We start from the raw sequence: 18859 nt of genomic DNA on the forward strand, positions 1-18859 counted from the left end.
GGATTTGGCATTCCAGAAGGTACAGGGGGAAGGAACAGGAGTATGTAGTTGGCACTTAGTGGGGGAGGGGCAGGAGTTTGAATATGATAAAGACTCATATGGAGGGGTAGGGAATGGGTCTTGGATGATGACCTACATAGGTTCAGAATTGCTGGGTTGTGGAGGTAGGATATGACCAGAGTGGTATATGTGAATCCTTAACTGAAAAATTTAAGAGAGATTTTCAGTCTGTAAGGGTGGATTTCTTTCAGAGACCTTGGGCACTTCAGGCAAAGGGACAGGAACTTGGAACAGAAACTTTTCTTCCCCAGGATATAAGACAAGACTGAAAACTTGATGGAATGGTACCCTCTCCCCACACTTCAGCATCATGAGATTTGTGAGATGCAATAGTACTTCTGAAAGGAGGCTGGAGACTAGGCAGGAGAAGTGCAGGGTCCAGTAGCAATTTTCTCTCTGCATCACACTTGTGCAGAAAAAGAGAGAATCAGACAGAAGACGCTCATGGCAAGATGGAAGGCATTTCAGGCTACATCCCATAGTCAGACACCCTCCTCAACACAACAGTGATTGAGCAAATACATATACTTAGAACCTATTTTGTGACATGCACTCTGATAGACGCAAGGCGGAATTTGTTTTGGTTGTAGTCCAGACGTGATTTCATTAACATAGGCAGCTCTTAGGGGGGAAATGCCTACCAATGAAGATTAGCAAATGCTTTAAAACTTAGAATTTAAGAGTTTCCTGGGGTAGGTAAAAATGTTAACAGATTATATTCCCTGCCCTTGAGTGTAATCTTTTAGTGGCTAAGACATAGTCATAGATTAAAAGTAATTTAGTCCAACCTACTCATTTTACAGAAGGGAAACAGACCCAGAGTGCTTAGTGACTTGCTCAAGACCACACAGATGGTCACTGATAGGGCCAGGATGTGACCTGAGGACTTGCTTCTCTAAATCCACTGCTCTTTGCTGTTCACTCAAGGAAAATTTCCTATTCTCGAATGACAAAACAAAGTGTTATATGAGGTTTGAGGGAGAAGGTAACAATAAGGAGAAATCATGAAAAATTTATTGGAAAATGGCAATAATTGGAGTAAGTTTTAAAAGACAGATAGATATTCTACATGTAAGAAGGGAGGCTTTCTGGCAGGAGGAGCATAGAGTAAATACAGGTTAAGAAAACAGGTTCCAATGAATGTTAGAGGGACAACGTGTAATTTCATTTGGCTACAATATTAAATGCATGAAAAGGAATAATATTAGATAAGATTGGAAAGATCAAATATTCCTAGATTATGGAAGACAAATATATCACAATAGATAACTTTACCTGAGACATACTAGGGAATCTTCTGGTGATTTTTGAGCAAAAGAGAGAGAGAGAGACTAGACCTCTGGTTTTGTTAGTCATGGGGTATTACTAATGAAAGTTAACCTCTTCTCTGCATCTTAGTCTTAGAAATGACCTCTAATTCAGAGAGATTTAGGGATTCATCTGGATAATATCACCAATATTTATCAGAGGTGGGGCTTGAACTCAGGCCTTTATAGCTCCATGGTCAGCACTTGATTCACTTCACCTTGATATAGTAGTAGTGAGCTTTAGTAATTCTCTGGAATGCAGTGTACTCTTTTTGAAAGCAGAAGGTCTAACTTCAAATTCAACCTCAGTTGCCAGTTGTGGAGTTATGGATAAGTTACTTCTTATACCTATAAGATAAAAGTAATAAGGCTTGCATTATCTGTCTTACAAGATTTTTATGAGGGAAAACTTTTCATCAAAATGAGTTGTTTCCATTTCTATTATTAATCAACTATGTCTATGCCTAATTTTTTTGTGCCTTTTCCTCTACTTTATTTCATACTCCCACCACACCACCTCAATAATGACGACTTCTTAATTTAAACTAAAAACCATTAGAGTTTCTGGAAAGATGTGTGTGCATGCTGAGGGATACGGGGAATGGTGTCATAGCCTGAGATGTTGGGGGGAGGGCAAGAGACAAATCAGTTGATGGCCTTGACAGGCTCTTGAAGTTGCTGGCTGTCTGAAGCTGCTGTTAATAAGCCATAGGCTCTTGAAGTCATATAACTTAGGCTCAAATTGGTTGGCAGACTGTTTGGATCTCTGCTCAGGATACACCATGAAGAGCATGTGGGGAAAATCCAATGCCAAAATAAACACTATCTTTGTGCTGGTGCCTGAATGACTAGGGAATATAAGCATCTGTGAACTTGGGACAATACAGTTTCACCATAGCCTCACCTGGAATGTGTGGGTAACATGGTCTGGTTTTCCCAGTATACTTGGGGACAATAGCTAGTCTCCCCATTGGTATTTTTCCAACATCTGGGTAATGCCAAGGTTTGTGAGGATGAATTGGGCATGAATCAGTCCATACAGACTATTAGGTCACTCTGTTTGGGGCTGTCCAACTCCTCATCAGGTTCTAAGACAAGGATCATGTCCAATACCTTCCTGTGGTGGGCACCTGTTCATTGAGCCCAGTGAGATTGAACTTGACTTGGATATAGTCTTCATCCACCTCACACAAGAATTCATTGCCATGAAGCACACAGAACCTGAAGATTCATGATAATTTCTCTGAGCACTCATCTTTACATCAGCTACTGAACCTGGACTGAGGAGGGAGAAGGAGGAGTTGCTTCTGGGGTAGAGGTGGTGCCGGCAGCAGGGGCAGCAGCAGCAGTAAAGTCATGTAGCCAGGGCCCAGGACCTGCCCCATGCCAAAAGAAGTAGGGAAGATAAGGGTGAAGGGAGGGGAAAAGAATTAAATCTCTTCCCCAAGGTCAGTCATAGTACACTCAGTAAAGACAGGAGCTAAATTAAATGTTTTCGGTGATAAAATTGAACCCCTCAGAGATATTATTTCATTTTGAAATGACTAGTAAAACTCAACTTTTTATTAATGTTATTGATAATCTTGTAAAAAATTATACTGAATTTTAGTAAGTAAATGATGCACTCTTAAGTAAGAACTCAAAGGTACATGTGTAAATACCATAACTGGAGGGAGCTACATTGCTGAGAAAAGTGCTAGATTTGATGTCAGAGGATCTGAGCTTAAATCCTGAGCATCATTTATTATGTCTGTTGTCTCAGGGAAGCCACTTGACCAATCTAGACCACAGTTTCTTAATCTGTAAAATGAAGTGTGTTAAAATGAATGATCTCGAAGTTTTCTTCTGGCTCTAAGAATATGATACTCTGAAGGGCCACCTCTTAAGGATTATCATAGACAAGAAGGGATCTGCTTTGTTTGTGTTGCACCTGAGAATAGAATGAGTTGGAGTTAAAAAGTCAAATTGTAGGCCAAATAAAGTAAGACCTTTCTAACACTCAAGAGCTGTCAAACAATAAAATAGGCTGCCACATATGTATTGAATTCTCCTTTGTTTAAGCTGAGGTTGAATGATCTGCTATCAGAAATGTTGTGAACAAATAGAATTATGTAATTTATAGTGGGAAGGAACAGAATAAGGGCCCCCCCCCCGTATTTGAATAAGAGCATTCTACATCCACTCTATGACATCTCTGATAGGTGGTCATCTAGCCTTTGCTTGAAACTCACTAGGGAAAGGGAACCCTAATACTTCTCAGGGAAAAGCATTACATTCTGAAGTTTATCTACTACTTCGGAATTTTTTTCTGTATTAAGCCTAAATGTCACTTTCTGAAACTTCCATCTTTTGTTCCCATTGACCTATTAGAAATCTCATGTCTCTTCCCTCTTCCTCATATATTTCTCTTCTCCACATTAAATACCCACAATTCCTATATATAATCCTTTTATGCCCTGGAAAGTCTTGACATCTTTGAAAAACATGGGAGTCTATCCTTATCATATAGAAAACATGCTAATGCAGATGATTTAAGTTAGCTTTTGGTTATCAGAGTTTTGGTGACTTACCCAGGATACCTCAGGCAATAAGTAGCAGAGCCTCGAATTTGAGTACAAATCCCATGTACTTTCCACCACTTTCTGTGCTGAAAAAAAGGTTGGGCTAGAATCTCAAAAATGTTAATCTTACAGCCCATAGACCTCATATCACCACTCCCCCAATTCACTGTTGCAACCAGAACCATTTTGTAGAACAATCTGGAAGTTATAAAATTTGTATACCCTATAGCCAAGCGATACCTCTATTAGGTCTATTTCCCAATATGACTAGAAATAAGGGAAAAGAACTTAGATGTTCTAAAATATTTATAACAACTCTCTGGTGGCAAAAAATTGAAATTGAAGGAATACTCTTCTATTGGGAAATAGCTAAATAAGTTGTGATATATGACTGTAATGGAATTTTGTGATGATGAGCTCAATTATCTTAGAAAAACTTAGATGAAAGAATTGTGTGGAAAGACGTGTATGAAATAATGAAGAGTAAATGGAACAGAACCAAGAGAACACTGTACACAATAACAGCAATATTGTTCAAAGAATAACTGAATGCCTGAGCTAATCTGAATATTAAAAATATTCAAATCAGCTACAAAGGACCTTTGAAAAAAGATGCTCCTCCAGAGAAAGAACTGATATGAAAGAATGTTTGTGTGTGTGTGTGTGTGTGTGTGTGTGTGAAATGAGCTTTTCTAGTGCAGAGTAGGAAAAGGAAGAAGATAGTTTGGAACTTACGATGCAACAAAAAAATTAAATTTTAAAAAATAAAATTGGAAAATGTTTAAGAAAATAAAAATACACTAAAACATAATATAAACTTTTGGTTTTTGAAGTAAATATTAAATGTGCAAGGATCTGTTTCTATTTGAGTTTGATACCTGAGCTAGATGGTTACCTAAGGTGACTCTAACTTTGATCTTCTTTATTTTATTAAATATTATGTACCACCGGGCTAACTTCCTGAAGGTATCTATCCCATTTGTTTCTAAATAAACCTAAAGAAAGGAAATCACCAAAAACTGAATTTCCTCTAATAATAATAGGTGTGCAAAATTTCCCTGATTGATATCATTTCCAACAATCTTTAACATTAATTCAGGATACAGAACTTACCTCCTAAAGCATGTTGCAGTAAAAGGAGCACTTAGGCTGGAACTTGGGTTCAAGTCCAGGATCTTATATTTGAATTGTTAATTTTGATGTGACAAGTCATTTTTACCTCAGAGCCTAAATTTTCTCTCCTGTTAAATAGGAATAATACTTATATTAAATATACTTACCTCATTAGTTATTGTTGGGAAACTAGTTTATAAACCAAAAGATTATCTAAATGTAAACTGTTATTATAGTTTGGGCATGGAGATTGAAAGTGAGCCCACCTCCAAAAGAGAAAGGTCCCTCTCCCCATTATCATCTTCTTTTGTATTATAGTTATTCTCCAGACCCAGTCCACGTTTTACCTTCACCCCCAAGATTATACCAATTCCTAACTTGAAAATCCCTTAGGTATATTGTGTTTACATTAGACTTTTTCATTTTGGTGAGAGTTGTCTTCAGAAGCAGCAGTATGTGCTTATAAGACATGCCTGATTCCACTGGGGCCAAAAATAACAGCATCTAGTTTGAAATGGAGGAAGTTGGGAAGAAAGAAAAATAATTAACAAGTAGTTGCATAGAATAACTCAGTTAAGCATTTTGTCATTTGAGGTACAACTTTAACTCTACAAGGTAAGAGATGGCTTAAGAATCACTGAAATGTTTCTTCATAATAGATTCAGATTTTTTTTCCTTGTTTTTTCAAGACAATGGGGTTAAGTGACTTGCCCAAGGCTACACAGCCAAATAAGTATTAAGTGTCTGAGGCTATATTTGAACTCAGGTTCTCATGACTCCAGGGCTACTGTGCCACCTAGCTGCCCCCAATAATAGATTCTTGTAATAGACGAGTTAATAGTAATTGAGTGGAGATGGAAGTGGAATTGGCAATATTGAAATCACATTTTTCAGAGTGAAAAAATTTGCGCTTTTGGCATGATTATTCATATGCTACAATTAATTGTTTGGATGTGCTGGTTTGTGTCCTGGGCCTCCTGCCATTGACTATCTTTGTGACCTTAGACAAGTCATTACCCTCTGAACCTCAACTGCCCCTCTGTAAAGTGAGTATTACTGATATGTCAGCAATTATTTTTTTTAAGCTCGTGTAGAATAGAATACAAGGTTATAAGAAAAGTACAAAGAACTATATCCTATGGAAGGAAGATCATTTCTTGCTGGAGATTAAAAAATGCTTCAAGTTAAAAACATAGAGCTCACATTTCAGCACCTCTTTAAAAATAACTGAGAGAAGAAGGGTAGAGCAAACAGTACATTCAAGGGAGAAAGACCTACATTAAGGAGATTCTTGTAGAGCCTGCTTTACTACTTTAAACCCACCCCTCTGATCAACATCAGTCTCTTCCATCATCAATATTTATTTGCTACTTACTCTGAGTAAAGCCTAACAGTATTTTCCTCAAAATAATCCTGAATGTAATATAAATATTTTATTCCTAATTTATAGATGTAGAAACTAAAACATAGAAGGGACCAGTTATTTTCCCAACTAAAAAGTGTAAAAGATGGGATTCTTATTTAGCCTCCTGCCTAAATGTCCAGGGCTCTTTCTAATGCTGCACTACCTCTCCAGTGATACTTGAACTGTCCTTCGTGGATTGAGGGGAACTTTTAACAAGCAGAGATGGGGAAGGGTCACATTTCAGTTACATTTCAGAGTGTAGATGATCTTTGACGGAACTCTTCATTAACAAGAAAGTAACTTGTCTGCTATAAAAATGACTTGATTCACAGCCAGACTTTCGCCTGAGCACATCACCCATAAACATTCTTGCTTTGCTTAATCTTTTCCTTCTACCTTGAATGAGCTTCCCTGACCCCTCTGCCATCTTCAAAGCTTTATCTTTCCCTCTAGTACTCCTCTCAAACCCAGTAGAGGGTAGTACAGATAACACATAACATGGGTGTCAGAAGACCTAGATGTGAATTCCTATTATACCCCTACTTACCTGGATGACTGAGCAAGTTACTTTTCAAATGATTTACTATCATAAAAAAGTTCTGCATTAAACACCTTCAGAAAACGAAAAGAAAAGATATTCAGTCCACATTCGGAATCAGCAGGTCTGTCTCTGGAGGTGAGCAGCATGTTTCATCTTGAGTCCCTCTGGAATTGTGGTGAGTCAGTGCGATTCAGAGTTCCTAAAGCTTCCAGAGTTGATTATCTTTCCATTACTGCTATTATTGTAAAAATAATGATCTCCTGAATCAACTCCTTTCCCTTTGTATCAGATCATGCAAGTGAGTTTTCTGGGCTGGTCACTGATGATCCCCCCCAGTCCTCCAGATCACTCCTTGAGACTGCTGATGGTGTCACAGAGCCCAGCATGCCTGGCTTGTGGCCAAGAAGACCCAAGTTCAGACCCTGGACATGGCCTCAGACACTTACTAGCTGTGTGACCTTGGACTCTTCCGGGATTGTTGTGAGGATCAAATGCAGTGATATTTGTGAAGAGTTTAGAACAGTCCTCCATGTATTAAGCACCACAGAAGATGCTGCTGCTGCTGCTGCTGCTGTTGTTGTTATGTGCATGGAGAGAAGGAGGTTCCTCATCTAGGAGTTCACAGATCCAATCCTTTTCTCTAACCCTACCTATATGTAGTCTTTAAATATTTAAAAAGAGTTAGAGATTAATGTAAGGTTCTCCCCTGCCTTGGTCTTGCTCCTCAAAAATGCTCCTTGGTGCAAAGCACCTCCCCATCCTGGGCACATGGTCTCACAGAACTGCCTAAATAAGGTTGCATTTGCTTTTTGTCTGCCATTTCTCCCCATTGATCCCTTTTGTTTGAAACCCAGATCTTTTTTTTAAGGCCTACCTCCCCATCTGACACTTGTGAAGTTGATTTTTTGGGGGGAGGGGGATTAATTGACTTGTCCAAGGTCTCATAGCTAGGTAATTAAGTGTCTGAGGCTGCATTTGAACTCAGGTCCTCTTGACTCCAGGACTGGTGCTCTATGTACTGCATCACCTAGCTGCCCCTGAAGCTGACTTTTTAATTCAAGTATATACTAACTATAATACCTATTCTATTTCCTCTTCTCAGGTTCAGCCCTTGCTGTAGTCCATCAGTATCTTTATATTCTGGTCATCAGCCCTTGTTAGCTAGCTCTCCTAGCTCTCTGTATCATCTACAACTCTAATGTGTTACATCTATGCCTTTATTCATGTCAGTAGCAAAAGTATTACACATCAACAGTCTAAGCAGACATCCCTGGGGGACTCCAGGAGGTTTTCTACCTTCCAAGTTGACTTGAACCATTGCCATGCTATATATCAGATGAGATAATAATTAGGAATCTCTTAGCACAGGGCCTGGCACTTAGTAGGTATTGTATAAATGCCTATTTCTATACTTGAATTCTCTTTAGTTTTAATAAAAGCTACCAGAACTTATTGCTACCAAGGAGCCTTCTAGAACTTTACATGCCACAATGAAACATTGGATTAGGACTCTGTAAATAGTAGGTACTTGAAATGTTTGTTCATTAAAATTGCTAAAACCTTTCAAACCTGTGGCCATTTCTTCACGTTCTTACTGGTTAACTTGCTAGGTCATATTAATTTCAGAGTTTCTTAAATATTATAAAATGTTTTTTTCTCATAATAACCCAGTGAAATAAAGGAGTATGCATATTATTATCTTCATTTTACAAAGAAAAAAACATGCTCTGCAGAAGTCTAAGGAACTTGTGCAAAGTCACAGAACTAATAAATATCAGTTACAGGGCTCAAACCCAAGTCTCTGGAGTCCATGGCCATGGCTCTTTCTATCATATCATTCAACTGATAGTAACGTAATCTATTGCTGTTCCACTATCCCATTCCCCCAAATAAAGTGTAGATCACTGTAGCATTGCCTTCTGTTCAAGCAGGAAAAAAAAATGATCTCTGTTTCCAAAGAGTGCCTTTCATACATAGGAAAAACTATCATTCAAGTAAACTAAATTTAATTTAAAATATTTAAGAAATAGGTTTGAATAAAAATTTTAAATAGGTTTAGATTTGAAGCCAGTAGATACCCCAGAGGTCATTCAGTTCAACTCTCATATTTGAAGATGAGGAAACAAAAAGGTTTTGACCTGTCCCTCCTGCCCCTCCTTCGTCTTCTCTATTCTATGCTGAAGTGTCCCACCAGTTTCTTTAATTTATCTTCTCTAATGTTGTCTCTTACCATCCTAGCAACCCTTCCTATGGATACTTTCCAAGTCTGTCAATGTTTTTCCCTAAACATGATGCTCAGAACTAGACACTGTATTCCAGATGTTGGTCTGTTGAGCACTGTCATTTTAAAAAAGTAAGTAATGGGTTTCTGTGCAGAATAATAACAGAACTTAATGACTTTTTTTGACATAGCAACAAAGACATCTTTTGGGTCACTTTACATGATGCAGTTTCAACTTTGGAAATCTTTTTTTGTTTTATAACTTTTTGGAGTAAAGAAAAATACAGTTATTTAAAAACTTAATCACTGGTATTTTACAGAATAGCTGTATAAGCTATTGTTTCATCATCCTATTGTTTCATCATCCTCATTATAACAACTATCATTTGTGTAGTTTCTTAAGATTTGTGAAGCCCTTTATACACAGTACCCTTTGAGGTCACATTTTACAGATGAAGAAACTGAGCCTCCAAAAGTAAAATGAAATGCAAACAATAACCAAACTTGTAGGAAACATCTGAACTTAAACCAGTTATTCCAAATCAAGTCTTTAAAAGTGATTTAAAAGTAACACAAGTAGCAAGTATCAATATTAAAATTTAGTCACAAGGTCTTATGAACATAGCATCATGTTTTACTAAGGCTGAAAAAAAAATCATCAACTTAAAACTAAGCCTCTTATTAATGAACATTTTGTAACTTAGCTAGCCTGATTCCTGAACTACAAATATAAGGACTGTTACAGAACCTCTACTCTAGCCTTAGTATGGTCTATCCATGAACCCACACTTAGTTTTCCCAGTTTAATAAGGCCTCCCAGGAATTTTGTGTTTTGATTTCATAACCTTTAAGAACTTAAGGTCACCTCTGTGATTCTTGGAGGCATTAGAGGAAGATTACTAAGGACATTTATGGGAGAAAAATTTAACTTTTGAAAAGTTTTAATCTGTCAACTACTTACTCACTTTGCATAAGCTTGTAAATCTTTGGGGGAAAGTAGTTAACATCGTATAGAAGGTTTTCATATCAATCCAGTCCAAGGGGAAAGACATACCTTTGAAAATGTATTCCTTGGGGGCAGCTAGGTGGCGTAGTGGATAAAGCACCAGCCCTGGAGTCAGGAGTACCTGGGTTCAAATCCGGTCTCAGACACTTAATAATTACCTAGCTGTGTGGCCTTGGGCAAGCCACTTAACCCCGTTTGCCTTGCAAAAAAAAAAAAAACCTAAAAAAAGAAAAGAAAAAGAAAATGTATTCCTTGAATCCTTTGCTATGGAATGAATTTTACCAGTGATCTGTCTAAAAGAGACTAAACAATGAATGACTATACTTGAAACATGTCACAAACCTGTGAGGTTATACAAATTCTGTGAGGAAATTTAAGAGGCATGAAATAGGAATTATAATGAAATCGATTATTCAGGGGAAAAAAACCACATAGTTAAAGACAAGAATTCTAAAACAGTGCTTACAGTTCTGAGCACTTCATTACCAGAAATTTTCAGGCAAGCTGGAGAGAGTTCAGAGAAGGGGAAAATGTTTAAGAGGCTGAAGGAACTGAATTAGAAGGAAAGATGAAAAGAAATGTGTATAGCTTGGCTGAATGACAGCTAAGTAGAGATGTAACTGTAACTACCCAAGAGGGAAAGAGTTTATTTCCTTGGTGAAACTGTGTTTCTCTGACAGCTAGAATTAAAATAAAGCATTTTTTCACTTTTTTAAAAATCTCTATAATTTCTACCAATGAACATGTGAGTTAAGTTTACCTTTTATTAGAATTTTTTCATTTTTCTACTGCCATAGTGCATCTTCTTTTAATCCCTTACTGCCACCACCCTAGTTCAGGTTGCTATCATCTCATGCCTGGACTACTGTAATAGTCTCCTGATACCTAATGCCTTAATTTAACTTTCATACAGCTGCCATTGAAAGCTTTCAAATGTATAGATCCAAAGATGTAAATCCACTGCTATGGCTATGAAAGTGCAAGCTATTTAACATAGGTCTAATTCAGGCGCCAGTTCCTCCATAGCCTTCATTGTTAACTCCAAATGAAAGTGACTTCTCAATTTTTCTTCAAGTTCTTTGTGTGACTCTTTTTCCTCATATTTAATTCTGCATTTTATCAGTTATCTCTCTTCCATCTCATATCTTCTCTATTATAAGCTTCTAGAAGGAACTTATTCATTTTTCATTTCCTCAGTATCTAATTTAGAGCCTTGCATATAATTAATAATCAATACATATTTCTTACTACATTTTATTCAGTGATTCCATTTTACCTTCAAGAGTAAATACCTTACCCTGGCATTCAAATTTCTTCACAGTCTGGCCCCAGTTTTATCTCCTATAAATGCTGGCTATTATTCCCTGTAAGTACCTTCTTCCATAATCTCATTGACCTAGCCATTGACCACCAAACTTCCTTCATTCTTTCTTCCTACATACCTCTGTTTATGCAGTACATTCTAGACTTGAATGCACTTTCTTCTGCCTCTTTACTATTCATATATTAACCCATTTGCCACTTCCAACTCTCTTCCCTTTTTATTCTGTGAAACCCTTTGTACCCATGCTAATCTGAAATGTTCTGTTTCTATATTTCTATAGCACTTATTGTATCTTCTGTTCTCTCAGCAATTGACACAGGCTGCATGTGATTTTAGTTATATTTTCATGTATATCTATCATATCTTCTCAGACTGGAATTATTCACAGTTCTAATTTTTATTGAAGCCTGGTTCACTCAGCCATCTCATCTAGTCCCCATTTTAGAAGTAGGGAAACTGAAGCCCTGAAAGGAAAAGGAGCTTACTCCAGGCTATATACCCTCATAATTTAATTGAGATAGAGTTGAAAGAATAGTAGATTTGGAACCAGTTCAGTTGTATCAGAAACTATTCTAGATCCTACCTCTAATTGACTCTAACTTTGGGCAGGTCATTTGCCCTATTAGTTTTATCAAGTATAGAATGATGTGTTGGACAAAATAATCTCATGTCTCTCTCTATGAGTCTTTAGACACAACTTCAAATTTTAGTATTAAGAGACAAAAATTTCAAATTTTGGATTATTTATTGGGTCACCTTCAGGAAGTTTTATCCCTTATAACATGAGAGTATTCAACTCTAGATTCCCTAATGTCCTTTTCAGTTAAATATTTATGAGACTATACATTTGTTTTTGTGCTTTGGGGGGAAAGGAGCCTTCCTTCTTTGCCTTTTGTACTAAGTAGGTACTTACTAACATTCATTTATTGATTCTAATGAATACAGATAAGGTTGATCTTTTATTGCCTGGCAATTCATTGCTTTTTAAGTTCAGCTGCCATAGGTTATTGCCAAGCTTAGAGGCACCTCATGTGAGTTTAGCAGTCCAAAGAGCTATAGCAATATTTATTCAAATTTCTTTAGTGTATTTTTTAGTTAACAAAGCACTTACCAACATCCCTGTGAAATAAGATTGACTGGTGTAGAACAAAGAAGACTGGATTTTTGTTTGTTTTTTGCAAGGCAATGGAGTTAAGTGACTTGCCCAAAGTCACACAGCTAGGTAATTATTAAGTTTCTGAGGTCAGATTTGAACTCAGGTCCTCTGACTTCAGGGCCAGTGCTCTTTCTACTGCACCACCTAGCTTCCCCTAGAACATTAGATTTGAAGTCTGAATACCTCTGTTGTTTATTCATTACTAAAGTGACCATAGGCAATTATTTCTTTTCTGTATTCCTCAGTTTCCTCATCTGTAAAATTAGGTGAACAACAAAGGCTTCTTCCAATTCTAAAACCTATGATCTTAAGTGGCAGTATTTCCTCCAGAGAGGGAGAGAGGAAAGAATATTTCTTTTGTCAAACAAAAGTTTTTAATGTAGATTTGCTAAATATAGAGAAGATCATAACCAAAGTTGACCACATCTGTTTGCTTATTTTTTAACTATAGCAACTCATGAAAATGATGTTTTAAAATTATTTTTCTATTAAATTCTAGCCTGGATTTATAAATATTGGAATATGATGCTCAGAACTCATTTACAAGGTTGGAATTTTGCTTTAGAATCCTAAGATTGGGAATTAGAGGTAGGATCTAGAATAGTTTCTGATAGAACTGAACTGGTTCCAAATCTTATAAGGGTATGTAGCCTGGAGTAAGCTCCTTTTCCTTTCAGGGCTTCAGTTTCCCTACTTCTAAAATGGGGACTGGATGAGATGGCTGAGTGAACCAGGCTTCAGTAAAAATTAGAATTGTGGATAATTTCAGTCTGAGAAGATAAGACAGATATACATCCAAATCCAAATCCAATCTGCTGACAGAAACAAGGAGTGATAGGTAAAGTTAGAAAAAGGCCATGCAAGCTTATTACTTTAAAGGGGGGGGGGGGACCAAAGCCCAACTTTGTAGCAGAAGTATTCAAAAGTGCCTTGAGAGGTTATAGACCCCCTTTCCTTTGTACATTTTAAGGATAAGTTAGAAGACCTTTTGTCAAAGTGGTATTAGAGTAGGAATTCATTTGGAGTATAAGTTGTATTAGAAAGCTGCTGAAAACCTTTCTAGATCTTTTTCTCTGTGATTTTTGTGAGCTATATTTATAAATATTAGATTCTAATGCTCAAAACTTATTTACAAGGATAGATTTTTGTTTTAGAATCCTAAAATGTGTAGTTGATAATTCCTTAGAATTTTCAATTTTAAAATCTTAATGATTCCCAAATAGATCTCTGGACCTTTCTATATACATATATACACACATATGCATATATATTACATATATAACATATGCATCCATATGCATATACCTATATTCATACCTATAGATACATACATATATATTATAGAGAGAGAGTTAGAGAGCTAGGTGGCACAGTGGATAGAGCACTGGCCTTGGAGTCAGGAGGATGGGAGTTTGAATTCAACCTCAGACACTTAAATACTTAATAGCTGTGTAACCTTGGGCAAGTCACTTAACCCTGACTGCCTTTGCATCTAGTGCCATCTCCAGTCATCCTGATTCATATATATCTGGTCACTGGACCCAGATAGCTCTGGAGGAGAGAGTAAGGCTTAGCACCACACCCCCTCACTTAAATCCAGTTCATGTGCTTGTCATGGCATCATCTCCCTGATGTCGAAGTCTTCTTCAAAAATGAAGGATAAACATTACAGACATTTGTATATAAAAAACCCATCACAGCAGTGAGGTTACATAGTGAACAGAGCAGGAATACACGACTCAAATCTAGCCTCGGACCTCTACTAACAGTTTGATCCTGGACAAGTCACTTAACTGCCATTTCCCACGGTTTCTTCATCTTTAAAAAGGAGATAATAACACCTACCTCACAGAATTGTCATGAATATCAATTGAACTCATATTTCTAAAGCCCTTAACACTTATCAGGTTCTTCATAAATGCTGATTTCTTGCTTACCTGCCTTCTTTCCTCTCTTTGTTCCCTAAACTCTAAACTTTGCAGGGGACCATTATATTCAATATATAAACCCTTCCCAGGGCAGCCTGGTTTTAAATCCAAGGGCTCTTCCTCTAAACCTTTCTATTACACAAGACTGGTTCTTGTTCAGTCATCAGAGACAAACCATTCCAGTTGCTTACTCCACTTAATCTAGCTCTGAGATAGATATTTACTTATTGGAACAGAATTAATATTAGAACATGGATGTGAACTCTCCTAAGTCCCAAGTCTAGAGTCCATTTCCACTCGTTTATATCACCTCACTCAGTCTTTGACATTGTTCAATGAATCAACAAGTATTTGTTTATATCTGCTAGGTGCCAGGTATGATGATGTTTGTCCTTCATTCTTGAAGAGAGCCATGACATCAGGGGAGTTGGTGTCATGACAAGAACCTGAATTGGATTTATTTGAGGGGGGCTCTGCTAAGTCACCAGCCTAATTTTCTCCTCCAGAGCCATCTGGGTCCAGTGGCCAGATATAGATCAGCATGACTGGAGATGGCCCTGGATGCAAGGCAATCAGGCTTTAATGACTTGCCCCGGACCACAGCTAGTAAGGGTCTGAGGCAGAATTTGAACTCAGGTCCTCCTGACTCCAGGTCCTGCACTCTACCCACTGTGCTGTCTAGTAGAGATACATATTCAAAAAATGAAAATAATTCCAGCTTTCAAGGAGCTTCCATACTAATGGAGAAGGCAACAACAATACACAAGTACATACAGAATAAAAAGAGATTTAAAAACAATATAGTTGAATACAGGGTAATTTGGAAGAAAGGTAGTAGCAGTTGTTGAAGATGAAGATGGTTCTTCAGATCTGTCTTGAGGAGAGAAAGATCCCATAAGATTATGGTAAGGAGGGGGTGCATGCATCCTCGGCATCAGGAGGTGACATATCATGTGTGAGACAAAAGAATGGTCAGGGAGCAGCTAGGTGATGCACTGGATAGAGCACTGGCCCTGAAGTCAGAAAGGACCTGAGTTCAAATTCAGCCTCAGACACTTAAAAAAATTACTTAGCTAGCTATGTGGCCTTGGGCAAGTCACTTAACCCCATCACCTTGAAAAAATTAAAAAAAAGGGTCAGTTTGACTGGATCAGAGATAGTCTAGTGAGACTGGAGAGACAAGTTGGGATGAGTTGGTAAAGGGCTTTAAAAACTAAGCCCCGAGATATTTACATTTGATCCTAGACATATCAGGGAAACCAGTAAAGGTTAGGTGAATAACACATTCAGATCTATGCTTAAGGAAAGTGACTTTTACAGGGATGTGAAATAGGGAGACATTTGAAAAAGGGAGACATTTTAGCAGACTATTTTAGTAGCATAGCTGAAAGGTAATGTGAGCCTGACACGAGGTAGTGGCTACGCCAGGAGAAAGTCTTTGATCTGAGAAAAGTTGTAGAGGCAGAAATGTCACGATCTGGAATCTGATTAGATATATGGGAGTAATGGGAAAGTGATGAGTCAAGATAATCTTGAGGATGCAAAAATGAGACACTGGAAGAATGGTAGTACCTTTGATAAAAATGGGATGTTTGGAAGAGAATAGATTTGATGGAAAAAATGATGAATTCTGTTCGGGACATGTGAAATTAAGATATCTCTAGGAAAGTCAGTTTGAAATGGCCAAAGCAAAATTAGTGATAAAGGACTGAAAATCAGAGGAAAAGCTGGGACTGAATACGTAGCTCTGGGAGTCATCTACTTACAGATGCTTACAGATTAAACCCAGGAGAGCTAAATGCTTGAGTATAGACACTGAGTTCCATTCCACCTCTCACATTCTTTGATTCTAAAGACATCACTACCAAGTATAAAAAGAATAGTATCTTGAAGAATACCCATAATAAACAAGAGAAATAGGTGATTAAAGGAGATGGAAGAGTGATCATTGCTATTATCCTCGTTTTTCAAGTGTGCAGACTGAGGCCAGAGCCACACAGCTAATAATTGTCTGAGTCAAGAAGTCAGAATTTGAACCCACTTCTTCTTGACTTAAAGTCCAGTGCTTTATCCATGAAGCAACTAGGAAGTCCAGAAGAGAATAGTGTCACAAAAATCTAATGGGTCCCTATTGTTTCTCTTTACATAACTGTTCTCTGTGATGTTGCTTTACCTTAAGCACTTCTGTTTTTGTAGAGCACTTAATGATGTTAGGAAGGGTATTTCTGTATGGATTGTGATTTATAAGCCTGAACTGAAACTTTGCCCAACTCTGCCCCAATTTTCCTTCCTAGCAGTATGGTCTGCTCACCCTATTCAGCAACTTTCAAGGATTGGCAATAGTTAAGACCGTACTTAGAGTTCTCTTTTCTTGGCAGGGTCCACAGATGAAACTGACTCTGGGGAATAAGATGCATCAGTTTAATATTGTTTCTAGAGATTTTCTGGCCAGTTTAAGATTCTGAAGCAGTGGTCCACCGTATTTGAGAAGGATTTGATTTGACAGATTCAATATTGATAAATCCAGCTCGAAAATAACCTCTATCTCTAAAATTAAACACGACAGGGCAACATATGGTATAGTGAAAACCTCTATGAACTAGGAGTTCTTGGTTATCCCTTCTCCCATTCTTATTACGTGATATCAAATACTTAAAGAGGAAATATAGTAATAATGGAAAGGACTGAAGTAAGAGAGACAAGATACCTGAATTCTACTGTCCTGTTTACTTGCTAGCTGGTTGTGCACCCATATACAAAATGAGGGTAATAATAATAATAATACTTGTAAATTGCACAGGTACCCCATAGCTAGGGAGATTTTTTTTTTGAACTATAGGGGTTGAGAGAAACATGAACTATTGAGCTAATTACCAATATGTTATTTTAACTTATTAATCCTATTTTTTCATAATATACCTATTATTCTTAGGAATAATTATAGTATGTTGCTCAGTTTCTTTATAGCTTAAAATAATGAAGGGATTTGGACTAGGCCTTCATTTTCCAAATTAATTTAGTTTTAGAAAGCTTTTGACTTTGAGTTATAATGATGGAACCCATAAATTCTGATTTGACGAGGGCATGAGAGTCTGGGGTCTACAGTAACCCAGGTATAAAGTATGGTTGAGAAAATTCTTTAGTAAAATAGAGAAATCAATGGTGTATTCATATTGGAAATGTATTAGATATTTTTAATTCATATATAATTCCATTCTAATTTCTATTGATTCTAAATATGTATGAAACCAGAAATGGCATCATTTCAAATAAATCAAAATTGCAGATGACTCAAAGAGCAACAAAAAAGAAAAGTGAATGTAAGCATTCCCAAAGTGCCTTGATAAATATCAAAAACATAGATGTTTAGAAAAGAAAGAGCAAATTATATGTATCAAAGAAAAAACAAAGGTTCCGCATTGATAGTCACAAAAAAAAAAGGAAGGACTCTGAGGCATTATGGAGGGTCTACAAAAATATAACAGAAAAGAAATCTTATAAGGAAGGTTTATAATTGGTCCTAGTGGGCACAATAAAAACACAAATCCCTCTGTATAAATTTGATAGTTTATTAGATTTGAAAGAACCTTAAGATTATTACTCTTGTGTCTTCATTCTACTAAGGAGAAAATGACACCTAGCGAGGTTAAGTGACTAGCCTGTGTGCTAACAAACTAGGACTTGAACACAGATCTTCAATGCTAAATCCAGTCTTCTTTCAATTCCCTAATTCCATATCACAAAGAAAAATATCACTAGCATCAAAATTATCCCAGAATACATTATTCACTATGTACAGAACATCTAAGATTATAGAATATATACTGAACAAGATGTTATCTTATGTCCCTTCCTGCCTTAAGATTCTTTAATTCTTAAGAGAAGGTAGCATTTGTATGTCTAGACCAGGGAAGAAATAAACTATCATTTTCCAAGTTACTTAAGTCTACAGAAGAGTAGACATCAACATTGTTCAGGCTTTGTATTAAAACACAACCATCTTACTTTTAAAAGCTCACATGATTAATTATATCATCAGTATGGAAAAATCACTTAGGTTATTCTTACAACCAGAGGACTATAATTGGAGTTTCTACTCTTCCTTTGAGGCATCTATTGAAATGACTCATTTTTAGAAACAGTATTGTTGTTCTTATTAAATATTCTATTAGGAACTTTTTACATACATTTGAAAGGGGTGTGTTTGCTTCCAACTGAAGAATTTATTTTTGTTTTT

General features: G+C 36.9%; 1 protein-coding gene and 1 pseudogene across 3 annotated transcripts in view; one reads left to right on the plus strand and one right to left on the minus strand.

Annotated features, from left to right (window-relative positions):
- Positions 1 to 18859, plus strand: part of UVRAG (UV radiation resistance associated) — a 383712-nt gene that overhangs the window by 301629 nt on the left and 63224 nt on the right. The window lies entirely within an intron of this gene.
- LOC141510234 (casein kinase II subunit beta pseudogene) lies at positions 1913 to 7133 on the minus strand (annotated as a pseudogene).

The sequence above is a fragment of the Macrotis lagotis genome, chromosome 1 (assembly GCF_037893015.1).
Source record: "Macrotis lagotis isolate mMagLag1 chromosome 1, bilby.v1.9.chrom.fasta, whole genome shotgun sequence".
Taxonomy (NCBI): domain Eukaryota; kingdom Metazoa; phylum Chordata; class Mammalia; order Peramelemorphia; family Peramelidae; genus Macrotis; species Macrotis lagotis.